Source organism: Mesocricetus auratus, unplaced genomic scaffold, assembly GCF_017639785.1.
Source record: "Mesocricetus auratus isolate SY011 unplaced genomic scaffold, BCM_Maur_2.0 Super-Scaffold_100029, whole genome shotgun sequence".
Lineage (NCBI taxonomy): Eukaryota > Metazoa > Chordata > Mammalia > Rodentia > Cricetidae > Mesocricetus > Mesocricetus auratus.
In genome coordinates this window covers 18,648,546-18,663,633 of record NW_024429210.1, presented here as the reverse complement: position 1 = coordinate 18,663,633, position 15,088 = coordinate 18,648,546, and positions in this window count along the sequence as shown.

Here is a 15,088-nt window from a genome sequence, read left to right as displayed (position 1 = left end):
AGGAAAATGGCAGCCACCCACTCCCCTACTAGCTAGGGTCCGAGGGGCTGTTTGTGTTTTCCCTCCAGGAAGTGAGAAGCCCATTTGGGTCCCCGAATGGTGCATCAGGCATGTGGACCCCAATACTACTCCGGACACTAGGAATGCTCACCATGATAAAGATGATCCAACCATTGCCGAACACTCAGGTAAGGGAAATACGGGCGTTGGTGAGGATTTCCCCCCCCCATGTTGATGCCAGTTAGTCATTCCAGCTCCCTGTTCATCAATTTTTATAACACCAATAATACATTGGGAGCGGCTGCTGCCAATGAGAGATTAAAAAGTCAGAAACTAAACATTCTGAGTTTTCCCCTCCTAAGGGGGAATCTCTGTTTTATTAAAAATATTTAATGTCTCCTAGATTAAATCTCTATGCCTTAGCCTGATACCAAGGTCAGGAAAGAGGGGAACCCAAGAGATTGCCAGCGGCATACACCTTTAATCCCAGCGGCATACGCCTTTAATCCCAATACGCCTTTATGAGGGAACATCCTGGGTTGAAAGATGGATTGAAAATGGGTGAATAGCTGGGCATTGGTGGCACATGCCTTTAGACACAGGCAGGAAGATCTCTTGAGTTCAAGGCCAGCCTGGTCTACAGGGCTAGTTCCAGGACAGCCCAAATAATACAGAGAAACCCTGTCTCAGAAAAAATGGGTGAATCAAAAACAAAAAAATTGGTAACAGTAAATGAGGTACTGGTATTAAGTAAAGAAAAAGAAAAAGACAAAGGTATATGGAATGGAAAATTTTGTTTGCATTTAAGTTCTATTTTGTGAGTCATCTCTAAAAACTTTTGGCCAAAAGCCTGGCCTCTCCACCTTGCATCTACAGAGTTACAAGGAGTAGGTACGGCTGTACCCCATGACTGTAGCTCAAATGGAGGAATGATGAAGGGCATACAGGACTTTTTAATCTTTTTAGTTCAAGGATTGGCTGGAATTGTTCTTTTACATAGATTTCAATTAAGGAAGCTTCATTTCAACAGACTAATCATGACCTAGGGAAAAAGGATGACTGAAAGATGCATGTATGTTCTGAATGTATGGTGTGGCCACACCGGTATGTATGAAATGTGATTGTGAATGTGTGAGTGTGAACTGCTTATATGATTAAAAGGATACTTAAATCCCTTTAAAAATAGTTAAAAAGCTACCTAAATTGCTTTAGATATAGCCAAAAGGAACATCCAGCCAGTCTGTTAATGTTTTAACAGAAAAATTTTAGATGCAAATGAGGCCTTGTCAGCTAGTGAGAGTTCTACAGGTTAGATTGGGAAAGACTGCTCACAGACTTCAAATAATTTTCAAAAGTTATTTGGACACAGTATAGTTTACAATCTTTGAGTGATTTTCAGAAGTTTTTTGTGGAAATATTTAATGGATATGTCCTTTTTAATGGGCATCTACAAATAATATAAGTAGTGATCCCAATTTACCTAGATAGTTAACCAAGGAGGGTAGACAAATCCTTCTACTGTTATGGTCCAGCTTCAACAGGTCAAAAAAATTTTTTAGAAAATAAAAAAGGGGGAATAATGTCCCCAGCCCCCACATGACTCATAAAATAATACACTCCTCATTTAAAAATTTTAAAATGTGAATGCCAGTGAGCAATCTGCTTCAGACAGATTCTGGCATGATGGAACTTGAGCAACTATTGCTCAGGTCAAATGGAGACATCCATGCACTAGACAGTGGAGAAGACCCTAATTTGGGGTCGAGGGCATGTTTATGTTTTCTTGCAGGAAAAGAATAAAGCTTCAGCAGCTGTCAGACCATTTGGTGAGATGTATGGAGCAGAGAAAAACTGGATCTGAGACTATGGGAGCCTACCTAAGCCAGTTTGAGTGAGATCTCCTAAATCAGCGTTCCTGACCCTTGATGTCATCGAATCTACAGCCCAAGAAAGAAAGAAAACAGTCGGTTCGAGATTTCCAGTTTCTCAACAGACCTGCTGCATCAACCTCCCGGACCCGTGAGTTTTCATCCCGAAGCCAACAGAGAACTGGAAAGACTAACTGTCTGCCCTTGACACACCTTGAAACAACAGAATTCATTTTGCCAGTTTTTCCCTTTAGGGGAAAAAGGACCCATTTAAAACATTTGGACATTGGTATGGACTGTGATGAGTGACAAAAGCCTCTTTTCAGTATTTGAACAGGACATGGTCACTTGAAATATCAGACTTGGTGGTTCCTGTTTCTGGAATCGCGCCTAGGCCGGTGTATTTTTCTGGAGAAATGCAACTTGTCCTAATGTGACTTTGACTCAAGTCGAATAATCAGCTGACGTTAAATCAACAAACTGCATCACTACAGGAACAAATTGGTGCTCTGTGGATAGTGCAACAAGCCTATTGTTCATATTTTTCATAATGCTACATGTGTAACATCAATGATTGTACCTAATGTATCTGTGCAAGTGCACTTTCTAAATGCTTTCCTGAGCAGATCTTGGAACAAATTGTAAATGTAAATCACATGCGGGTTACCCTTGTAACAGAATGTAAATCACGTGCGGGTTACCCTTGTAACAGACGAAGGCTGGTAGAATGCTATGGCCCAAATCTGGTGATGGGTACGGTGATGGAGAGGCGCTATGTCAGTGGGGGTCCTGGAAATGGTGGCAGTGGCAGTAGGCATTCTGGCTTTATGCCGAGCTCAAACGTGCCTTGTTCCAGAGGCAAGAGATCCGTAACCAAGTATTGCTTAGCTTAGTCCATGGCAATCCCGATAGCCATGAAGGTTGGCTACAGATTATTTAAGGATGAGGTAATTCCGTTGATGGGCAACCTATGGGTAAGACCTCTCCCACCTAAGACAGGGGTTCAAGGTCCCCCGAAGACGGGCAAGGGAGGGTGACCCTACTTGACCTAAGCCAGGAGTGCCTCATTAGAAAATAAAAAGGGCTGAATTGTGGGGACACCAGACCTTGAGCAGAGACCCACTTCCTCATCGGCCTGGGAGTAGGCAGCTGTAAGACAGTGTTTACTAAAACCATGTTTACTAAAAACAATACAATGCCCGGGGCAATAAGTTCCTGGAAAAGGCTTGCCCACGGGAACCGCCCTGACCTCGACTTTGTCCAAAGACTAACCGCCTCTTCTGACACACCCAGATCAGTTTTTGGTGTCAGGGCAGAACCAGCCAGGGTAAAGGAGAGGGCAGAAGCTTCTCTGGAGGGAGCCTTTCTTGGGAAGTTTTCTTGAACCTTATTGGGGCCTGCTTAAAGTTTTCTTTACATCGTTGAGCGAGTCTCTTGTGTTGTCAATCCCCAACACCCTCTGCATGTTCTTGGACACAGGCTGTGCACCTGACGCGGCAATTAATGTTTAAGTCTTCCACAACGAACAATAACATTTCCTAACAGCAATCATTGAAGTCTCTGGAAAGAAGATGCAGCCCCACTTCATTGATTCAACTTGTGGTTAACACCACTCTAAATCTGGTTTAGGACTAATACTGATATATACAATTCCAGCCTAACTAGCTGAAATGACGTACCTTCTTATAACACTCTGGCCAGAACTTCAGATAAGAACTTCAGTTAAGCATCTCCTGACACTCAGTCACTAGCTACAAATGTTACAGCTAGTCTTCTTAAGATTTTCCTTTGTCTTATTTTTTTCCTGCAATGGGAGTCACTGTCACCCCATTTCAGCATGAAGTAACTCTAAGAAAAACAACACTACCTTTGCCTACAGTTGGCATAGGGTATTTTTTTCTCTCATCACTGAAAAAGGGATAATTGTCACCTGCTTAGGCTTGGTTTTAAGTTGTATGGTTGTGTGTGGGAGATGATGGTTAGACTCACGTATTTCTTAAAGAAGTTTAGGGGTATGGATGGGAAGGGTATGTCTAGGATAGGATACAGGTAGATTAACTATTTTTAGCAACTATTAGCTATGGATAAATTGTTAGATTCTTGTATGTTGATTAGTAGGCTCTTCTTTCTGTTTACAATGTTTTGCATATAAATATAAAAATATCTTTATGTATATTTTTTGCATAGTGGTACAACTTAGGATATTTCATCTTATTGCACTTTACAGTTCTACCTTTAGTCAAGGCATTTCAGTTCCATCTTTGTTATTGAGACATATACATGTATGTATGTATGTATGCACTTACATTTTTTTGAAGTCATTATTCTTGCTAAACTATTTTGGGAAGCTTCAGCCATTGAACAATTATGGTTACCCATGCTTCTTATACCTATGAGGTTAGTCAGACATAGATATTTGATCTTCAAACACTTCTAAGACAGGCAGAAAATGGCATTTAAATGTTTTAATATTAGTACTTCATTGACTTGAGACACAATTGCTCCTGACAACACTCAGCTATTCCTGAGAGTATGTTGGGCACTGATGACACTCTCCCTGTGGTGTTCATTCTCTTCTCAGCTACTGGCTTCTTGGGCAAAGGACTGCCCCCACTTTGATTGCTGACCTTAGAATGCTGTCCTAACTGAGCTTGCTGGAGATAAGCTTAAAGAAGACTGCTGAACCCTGCCAAATTATGGTAAGACAGTTTTTCAATTTCCCTGCTTCTGAGATGGTCCATCTGATACTTTATGCCTTAGCCAAAGTTGGTTGCCCTGACATTGCTGTGAGACTTTGGGTGACTATCCAGGTAGCCTGCTGTTTTTGTCTTCACTTGCATCTTTGGAAGTCATACGCTTGTACTTGCTTCCAGCCTACCCTAGAATTGTTATTTTCCCTCTCAGGTCTTTGATGAGGTTGAAGACTAGATGGTCATAGCAATATCCTCTCTTGTCTTAGATAGACAAGACTTAGACTTTACAGATTAGGACTCATATCAGAGTAATCTCTGTTATGCCTTTACCCTGATACTGGACATGTATGTTGGACATGTAGTATATGTCTATTGCTTAGTGTTGCTTTTGCTGATAGTAGGTTTTAATTTGTGTATGTTTATCTTTCCGTTTCCTGGAGTATACTTGACATTTGCTATCATTGTAGATAATTTTTGCATCAGGCTTAAAGCCTTCTTTACACTAAAAGGGAAATTGTATGCATCTGGTCTGTGTACCTGAAACCTTTTGGGTGACTTCAGGCAGATGGAAGTGGAAAGAGAGGAACTTGAGGCGTGGCTTTCCTTTTTGTGCTCTTTCTGGTACATCAGTGGATCCAGTAGAAAGAGTAGGGAAATGCTCTGGGGGTTCTTTGTATTTTTCTGTGTAGTTGTCCCCAATAAACAACCATTTATCATTTATCTTAGGTCTAGTGATATAATTACATCCTTGCCTTCACTAGCCATTGATGTAAGAAACTGCTCTTGTCTGAACTGTTTGACTGTTTGCTGTATAAAGGGAACATACAGGACCTACAAAAAAGTAACTGCTGAATTTGCCCAAAACAAGATGGGGTCCTGCTTCATGGAAGAGTCTGCCAGACATTCTGCGGGATATAGAAAAATGACTGACAAACTGTCAATAAAGGTGGGACAGTTTGAAATTTCCTGCTTTATTGAGAATTCTGCCAGACACACCCTGGCCTATGGGATGAAGATAGATGCTCCACCGTTACAGAGGAACTTTGGATGACTTCCCAGGCAGTGAGATGTCTCTGTCAATGTTAGACTTTACATATTATCCCTTCTGTGGTCTTTGATGGAGCTGAAGACTGATAGCTATGGTTATGGTTTCATTAGTTATGATAAAAGGTAAGTTACATATAAGACTTTAGATTCACAAAGATAGGATAGACAATAGAATATTTTCTTTAAATCTTGCTAAATGTTAATGAACTAAATATTATATTTATAGTTCTTATTTAATGTCCTTCTGTACGTACATACGTTTCTCTTATTGGTTAATGAATAAAGCACTGTTTGGGTAGTGGCCATGCAGGAAGGATATGCATATGCTACCAGATGAGGAGAATGCTGGGAAATGTAGGCAGAGAGGAGTAATCATGTGAGTCCAAAAAGAGAGAATGCAAGTCAGGCATTCTTCAGTAAGATAAGACTATGTAGAATTACATAGATTAGTAGTTATGGGTCAATAATTAAGACAGAGGTAGCTAATGAGAAGCCCAAGACACCGGCCAATGGTTTCATAATTATTATAGTGTCTGTGTGTTCATTTGGGGCAAGGCAGATGTGGAACTGAGCTGGAATTCTGTAACATAGATGGATCAATGGAATTGAATTGAAGACCCAAAAATAAATTTGCACACCTATGAACACCTAATTTTTGACAAAAAGCAAGACTCACACAGTGAAAAAAAGAAAATATCTTCAACAAATGGTGCTGGTGTAACTGGATGTTGACATGTAGAAGAATGCAAATAGATATATCTCAACCTCCCTACACAAAACTCAAGTCCAAATGGATCAAAGACTTCAACATAAATCTAGGTACATTGAGCCTGATAGAAGAGAAAGTGGGAAATAATCTTGAAAGCATTGGCACAGGAGATAGCGTCCTAAATATAACACCAGTAGCATTGACACTAAGGTCAACAATTAATACACTGGACCTCATGAAACTGAAAATCTTTTGTAAGGTAAAGAGCAATCGCAAAAGGTTAAAACAGCAGCATACAGAATGGGAAAATATCTTCACCAATTCCACATCTGATAGAGATATAATTTCCAAAATATATAAAGCTTTAAAAATTAGACATCAAAAACCAAGCAATCCAATTAAAAATGGGGTGCAGATCTAAATGGAGAATTCTCAACAGAGGAATTTCAAATGGCCAAGAAATGTTCAACATTCTTAGTTACCAGGAAAATTCACATCAAAATAGGTCTGAGATTCCATCTTGCACCTTTCAGAATGGCTAAAATCAAAAGCACAAGTGACAGCTCATGCTGGTAAAGATGTGGATTAAGAGGAACACTCCTTCACTACTGGTGGGAATGCAAGCTTGTGTAGCTACTTTAGAAATCATTATTGTGGTTTCTCAGAAAATTGGGAATCAACCTACCTCAAGTCCCAGAAATTACACTCTTGGGCATATACCCAAAGAATGCACAGTCATACCACAAGGACATTTGCTCAACTATGTTCATGGCAGCATTATTTGTAATAGCCAGAACCTGGAAACGCCCCTTAACTGGAGAGTGGATAAAGAAAATATGGTATGTTTACACAATGGAGTATTACTCGGTTGTTGACAACAATATAGCATGAAATTTGGAGGCAAATGGATGGAAGTAGAAAAAAAAATCCTGAGTGAGGTAACCCAGTCCCAGAAAGACAAACATGGTATGTACTCACTCATTCATGGATATTAGCTGTAAAGCAGAAGATAATAATGCTACAATCCACAAACCCAGGGAGGCTAAGTAACAAGGAGGACTCAAGGGGTGATGAATGGATCTCCTTGGGAAGGGGAAGTAGAACAGATTTCAAGGGTAGACTTGGGGAGAGTGGGAATGGGAACCAGAGTGATCAGGTGTGGGAGATGGAGAGAATACTGGAAGAGATGACTAGACAAAGGGGGCATTTTTGGATGAAGTAGAAATCTAGGAATCTATGACAGTGATCCTAGCTAAGACTCCTAGCAGTGGGGGATATGGAGCCTGAACTGGCATCTCCTTAATCAGGCAAGACTTCTAGTGAAGGGATTGGTACCACAAACCAGCCACATAACCTTTGACCTACAATTTGCTCTGCCTTAAGATTTGCTGGGACAAAGGTGGTACAGAAATTATGGGAGTGGCTAAACTATGACTGGTCCAGCTTGATATCTATGCCATGAAAGGGAACCCACCCTGACACTGCCTGGAGGGCCAGGACCCAGAGGCTGGACAGCTCAGAGACCTAGGATAGAGTCAAACATAGTTAGTAAAAAAAAGTTTAAAAAATGATTTCTAATGGTGTTCTGCTATGCTCACAGATTGGTGCTCAGCACAATTTTCATTGGAGAGAATTAACCCAGCAGTTGATGAAAACAGATTCAGAGAAACACAGCAATCACTAGTAGAACTAGGAGAACCCAGCAGAAGAGGGGCAGGAAGGATTGTGGAAGCCAGAGGGGTCAAGGACAAGAACCAACTAACCTGGGATTATAGGGGCTCACAGAGACTGAACTAACAGCCAGGGAGTCTGCATGGGACTGACCTAGACTCTCTGCATAAATGCTACAGTTGTGTAGATTGGTTTTCTTGTGGGACTCTTGACAGTGGGAGCAGGGGCTGTCCCTGACTCTGTTGCCTGCTTTTGGAACTCTGTTCCTCATACTGGGTTGCCTTGTCAAATCTTAATATAAGGGGAGGTTCCTAGTCTTAACAGCAACTTGATATGCCATGTTTGGTTGATATCCATGGGAGTCCTGTCATTTTTTGAATAGAAATGGAGGAGGGGATGGGGATGGGGGGATGTGAAGAGGTTGGGAAGAGGCACTATGAGAAGAGGTTGGGATGTAAATAATAATAATAATAATAATATTTGTATCATGAAATGAAATCCATCAACAGATTAATGGATAATAAAAAGTGCATGTACACAATGGAATTTTTCAGCCACAAAGAAAACTGAAATTGTGCATGTGTCAGGAAAATGAATAGAACTAGAAAACATATTAAATGAGGTAACCCAGACTCAGAATGACAAATGCTGCGTGTCCTCTCTCAAATGGAATCTATCTTTGAGCTCTTAGATTTGGGTGCTGAAATTGAAAGGTGTTTGTAGAGGCCAGGAACTAACACAGAGCTGTGAGGGAGAACAAAGAAGAAAGTCATTAACAAGGTTGGGATTTGTGGTAAGCACGTGATATGAAAGCAGGGTGGGGAGCACTGGGGTAGCAAGGTTAAAGTGGGGCTGGGGCTGGGGAGTTAAGAGGAGTTGTGGGGAGAGCTAACCCAAACTAAGGGTGTAAAAAGGCACAAAACCTACTACTCTGTAAGGTGTTTCAACATATGTAATTATAAAAAGTATTTCTTCTTCAAATATAGAAGGATGAAAGCAATCGGACCTGGCTCATAATGGGTAGCAAATTTTGACGACAAGATTAAGGACTTTCTTCATTAGTGGCTTTTCCAGCTATTCTTTTCTCTTAAAGACTGCTTTCCTCAACATGGGCTACCTCAGATCCTCAGAACATTTCCTGGTGATATGGGACATTAAGTAACATTCAATAAATAACTTGTGGCTTTTGAATGTACAAAGTATTGTGTTTGGCCCATGGGGAACTCTGAAGGAAAGTTCCTGGGAAGAGCCACACCCCACTGTGAACCTTCTGGAAGGCCAATTAACTGACTGGCACTTCAGTGGTGTGGAGAGTTTTAAATGCTGCAAATCCAGAGGCAAATCATCTTGGAATGTCATTAGGCCTCTTAGTGGTCATTTATTGTCGTCTGTATGTCACCTACCATCTTTGTGACCACTAGGTAAATCTTGTGACATGTACAAACACAACCCTATTTTCCACCATGAAAAAGTCCATAAACTGCCATAAAAGCAAGTTAGGCATATAGTAGAAGTCTCCCTCCTTTCCTGTAATTTGCCCAACAATGTGTTTAAAAAGTGCTTTAATTTGACTTTATTTGTTCTGATGCTATCAACAGCTCATGAAACCATTACCATATAGGAATATAGAACTTAGGGGAGCTTAAATTTGCATCCCTAAGCCATAGCCTTTCATCTTTGGCCCCAGAAAAAAACAATCTCTTATCCTGTTTGGGGAAAAACATGTTTTTGAATGGAGTCACCCTGTGTGGGTCAATAATGCTGATCCTACAAGCCATGACAGGGACAAAATTCCACAGGAGTTGTTGGATAGGATAGTTTTTGAGCAGCTCTCACTGACATCATACAGTACTGTCTACTGCCTTTGCTTTTGGTTACCTATCAGAACTATGTGCTAAGAACCTATTTTTTTAAAAGATAATTAACTTCATGATTCCGTTGTGCAACAAAGATAAATCAAGCTGGAAATGAAATGGAAACCTCTCTCTGATGGGTATGCTCGTAATGCTGGGAAGTGCTATGCTGGCTGCTGGTGAGAAAAGGTATCAACAGTCTTACCCATCTGTGCACTTGTGAGCTATACAACTGAGTAGTCAGACAAGATGTGCCTACTGATGCAACATTAGTGTGCCTGTTAATGGGGGCAAACAACTAGCTTCTCATCAAACTTGATGCCCAATCCACTGAAGGGAATTCATTCATGAGTATTGTAAACCACATCAAAACTCATCAGTGAGCAGGTTATGGGCCCAAGAGGGAAGCTACTACTGCTGTTTTGCTAGATGGACATGTTTTACCCACCAAATTGCCCTCAAGTATTTATACTTATGCTCATATATAACTGCCAAAGTGTTAAGAACAGTGATATTTTTTAGTTCTTAGCCTATAGTGGGATGTTTGCATCACCTCCTCCAAGGTCCAGAGACTTATATTATTTATAAATTGTTTGATTGGTGGCTTAGGCTTATTACTGGCTAGCTCTGTCTTAATTATTAACCTGTAACTATTCATCTATGTATTTTTTTTTTTTTGGTTTTACGAGACAGAGTTTCTCTGTATTGTTTTGGAGGCTGTTGGTCCAGCCCGGCCTGGAACTCACAGAGATCCACCTGCCTCTGCCTCCTGAGTGCTGGGATTAAAGGCTTGCGCCACCACCGCCCGGCTCATCTATGTATTTCTACATCACTTTATCTTCCGCAGAAGTCCCCAGCATGTTATTCCTTCAGTGGCTATGTGACCTGTCTCTCTCTCTCTTGACCTCTCTCTGCATCCTCTTCCCAGAATTCTCCTTGTCTTGTAGCCCTGTCTATATTTCCTTCTGGCTAGCTCAGTTGGTAGAGCATGAGACTCTTAATCTCAGGGTCATGAGTTCAAGTGCTATGTTGGGTGCAAAAATGTAAAAGGAGTTCTTAATTGGTCTAGATAATAAAAGACTGGAGTCAGATATAGAGGGAAATGCTGAGAAATCAGAGAGAAGGTGCAAGTCACAGCATACCTTACCTCCTTAGCATCTCAGCAGACAAGAGAGTGATTTCCTGTTTCTCCCTGCTTATATCCTGTTTCTGCCCAGCTACCTCACTTCCTGTCTGTCTGTGCAGATCTCTAGATCTCTATGGTTAGCTAGTGGCAAGCTCCATTCTCTGTATGGAGACCCCCAGTCTTTATTTGTATAAGCAAGATATCACCACAGTTTCTCATTGGCTTTGGGTTTTCCTTAGCCTCTTTGTTTTTGCTCCATCCTGGTTGACTTGGATAAACCCCAGTCATCCCTCAAGTTCCCATGTTAAAGCTTCCCTTGGGAAACTTTTCTGACTAAGCTGTCTCCACCCTTTAGTTCCAGGATATGTGAAATGCTTCTGCGAATGTATTCCAAGTGCTTAACTCATCTTATAATTACTTATTTTATTGTTAATTGCCCAACTAACTCACTGTATTGTAAATACCCTATTTTTTACTGTACTATTTCTAGCACCTAGTGTATAGTACTTAAGTATTTATTGAGTAAACAAGTTAAAAAGACTCTCTAAAAAGGCCTCTATTCTTTTCTTTGAAGAACCAATATTCGGTAGTTCATCTAAAAATAAATAAGATCAGTGGTTAAGCAAATAAATCTATGGTGTGTGTGAAAACCTCACACTTTAAGTTCACATGGTTGATGAACCTCAATTGTGTAAGTGAAACCTTATTTTCCAAAAAAAAAATACACATTGTGAATGGAAGTGTCATAACTTTGGTGCTCATGGCAACAAGCAGTTGTAACAAACAAAATTAGCCACTCCCCCAAATCCACACTAACAAAGCCGTATCTATCTATCCAGATCTTTTCTGTTTAACTCTGCAGTTTTAACAGTTCAATAATTCAACTGCAAATTTGTTAAGACTCATTGCTTGCCAAGTCCATCACATGCTCAGGCTCATTTGCTTGTCTCTCTCTGCTGGGAAATTATTTGTCTGTGTAGTGGCCCAGAAAACATCTTTTTCCCATGTTAATTACTCAAAGATTAAGAAAGGTAAAAGAAGACTTCTGTAACACAGGGTTTGTTTTGTTCCTGGGATTACTCAACAGTGAACACAACAAGTACTTATCCTTGCACATTTTTGCAATGATGTGATTTTATCAGTGATGTGTTTTCTTCACAGATCTCTACGAAACAGAGTGCTAATTGCCATCTTCCTATTCTCATAATGAATAGCTTTGTCTGAACTCCTTTGAATCTATAAATTTTGGATTGTCTGCTGTGTTTTAAAGCACTGTGAAAATTGCCAAGGGACTTTGGTGTGTCCTAGATTTTCACTTCCTTTTGCAAAGTGTGACCCAACTGCCTTGAAATACATTAGGGGAGTGTGTGAGAAGAAATTGGTACCTAAAGCTTGGCAAGCATGGTGTCTTCCCACTAACAACCAAATGGTGCTTTGAGGCTCAATAGCTCACTTGTGTTGAACCTAAACTTTAAAGGCTAAGTTTTTTATTTTTTAAACTAAACAACAACAACAAAGTAGGGGAAGTTGCTTTCTTTTAAAATTACAGTTGCTAGAACCGTGGTTGTATAAATATTTTTATACCATTATAGTAGCCTGCAGCCTACGGAAGAGAAACCTGGATACCAACCCAGTCATAAAATCCTCAACCAGTACTTCGTCCTGACTGCAAGATGTGCTGGAGCAGAGCTTGTAGGAGTGGCCAACCAGTGTTTGGTTTACCTCGAGGCCTATGCTAGGAGCTCACGCCCGACACTGCTTGGACGGCCAGTAATGGAGACTGGATAGCCCAGAGACCTAGAGTAGAGCCAAACACACACACACACACACACACACACACACACACACACACACACACACACACACACACACACACTCAATGAAATGGTTCCTTATGATATTCTGCTATACTCATATACCATTTGTCATCAGAGAGGCTTCCTCTGTCTGCAGATGGTAGCAGGTGCAGAGACCCAACTCCAGATATTATGCATAGAGAGGGAGAGTCTAAATTGAAGGTCTCCATTGTGTCCCTTTCCTCAAAGCTTGGTGAATCCCATGGAAGAAGGGGAGGAAAGAGTGTAGGAGTCAGAGGGGATGGAGGATACCAGGAGAACATGGCCCACACAATCAACTAAGCAGAGCTCACATGGGCTGACAGAGACTGAAGCGTCAAGCACCAGGCCTGCATGAATCTGCATTAGGTTCTCTGTATACTTATTGTTATGGCTCTTAGCTTGGTGCTTTTGTGGGAATACTAACAGTGCGAGGGGGTGTGTCTCTGATTCTTTGCCTGCTCTTCCTGTTGAGTTGCCTTGTCCAGCTTCGATATGAAGGCTTTTGTCTTGTCCTATTGTATCTTGTTTTGCCTTGTTTAGGTTGGTGTAATGTGTTGTCTTCCCGCCAGCTGCCTTGGTTCCACTGCCACTTTAGCCCCCAAATAACACACAGGACACTACATTAATTATGAAGCTGTCAGCTGTTTTTTATGGTTTCTTAGTGGCTAGCTCTGACTTAATTATTAACCCATAATTACTAATACATATTTTATAAGGACTTACCTTACCAAGGACGTAGCCCCATGAGTCCTCTCCCCATGATCACATGGCAACAACTCTCTTCACTACATTTTCCAGAATCCTCTGCGACTCTTAGTCCCACCTGTCTTGCTTCCCTAATGGCCAACAGTGCTATAGTTATCAGCATATACACAGAAGGACTTCCCCCATCAGGTTGGAGTCCTGCTCTTTTCTGAAGAGGAAACCTGAGGGGTAGAGGATCTGGATTAGGGTGGAGTGGGGTGGGGTAGGGTTGAGGGAGTTGGGAGCAATAGAGAGAGGGGGACTGTGGTGGGGATGTACTGTATGAGAGAAGAATCTATTTTCAATAATTTTTTAAAGAAGAAAAGAAAAAGCTAAATACAGGAAAAATAGATGGGCACTACTGGTTTTGATTTGACTGTGGCAAGAAGGCACTGAGGCTGCAGAGGCCCAGGAGGACTCGGAAAGCTGTTTACAGGTAGCAAACAAGCCCTGTTTCCAATGCTCTTTTCAGTTTTGTTTATTTGTATTTCTGACATCTGAAAGTTTCCTCAGGTTCGAATTATTTCTTTTCTAAATCTTTTAAAAGGAAACAAACTGATTTGAGTGAATTTTTATTTTGTAGAGCTGAGGATCAAACCTAAGCTTTCCCCAGCTTCGATGAATTTTTAATTTAAAAATATTACTTCTGCTGCTTACCTTTGATAGTTACTCTATCACATATTAACTGTATTTTTTTAGATAGTGCAGAACTCTTGTCGCTTTATTGTAGTGCTGGCTTTAGGTTTCCCAAGAGCTGAATGAGATACTGACTTGACCATTTGACTGAATCCAGCACTAGGCAGGACCTTCCAAGAAGAGCTATGGGTAGGAGTAACACATTTTCAATAACTCAAGCAGGGGTTCAGGCCAAGAGCAGGGAGAAGAGGAAGAAGCTTAAAGTCTTATTACTTCCAGGGTCACCAGAACTTCCTGATGCTAGCCATCTTTAGGACCAGAGTTCTACCTCATTTTATATGTGTCTAGTTGGCTGCCTGCTGTCCCAACTGTAACCCTGTGTTCAGAAAAGAGGCCCAGTTAGGCTGGGCACTGGTGGCACATGCCTTTAATCCCAGCACTCAGGAGGCAGAGGCAGGCAGATCTCTGTGAGTTCAAGGCCAGTCTGGTCTAAGAGCAGTGCCAAGATAGGCTCCAAAGCTACACAGAGAAACCCTGTCTCAAAAACTGAAAAGAAAAAGAAAAAGAAAAGGCCCGGCTTGAAAGTTACAAAGTCCTGGGGTTAGGGTTAGGGGTGTGCAGCTGAAGCTGACAGTCCTCTGGTCTCTTTCCTACATCTGGAGATAACTAGGAAAAAAGATGACAGGAAAGGAAAGGAAAGAAAAGGGAAGGAAAGGGAAGGGAAGGGAAGGAAAGGAAAGGCTATCATCTGTTTGGGGCCATGTTCCTGTAAGAAAAAGCCTGGAATCTATGGGTTTTTACCCAATACCCAAACTTTTTAGTAAGCCCATCTTTCTGTCAACCAGTGATGGCACAGCAGAAAGAAGGCTGCAGGGGAGAGCTTCAAAGTACAAATCAGGTCCC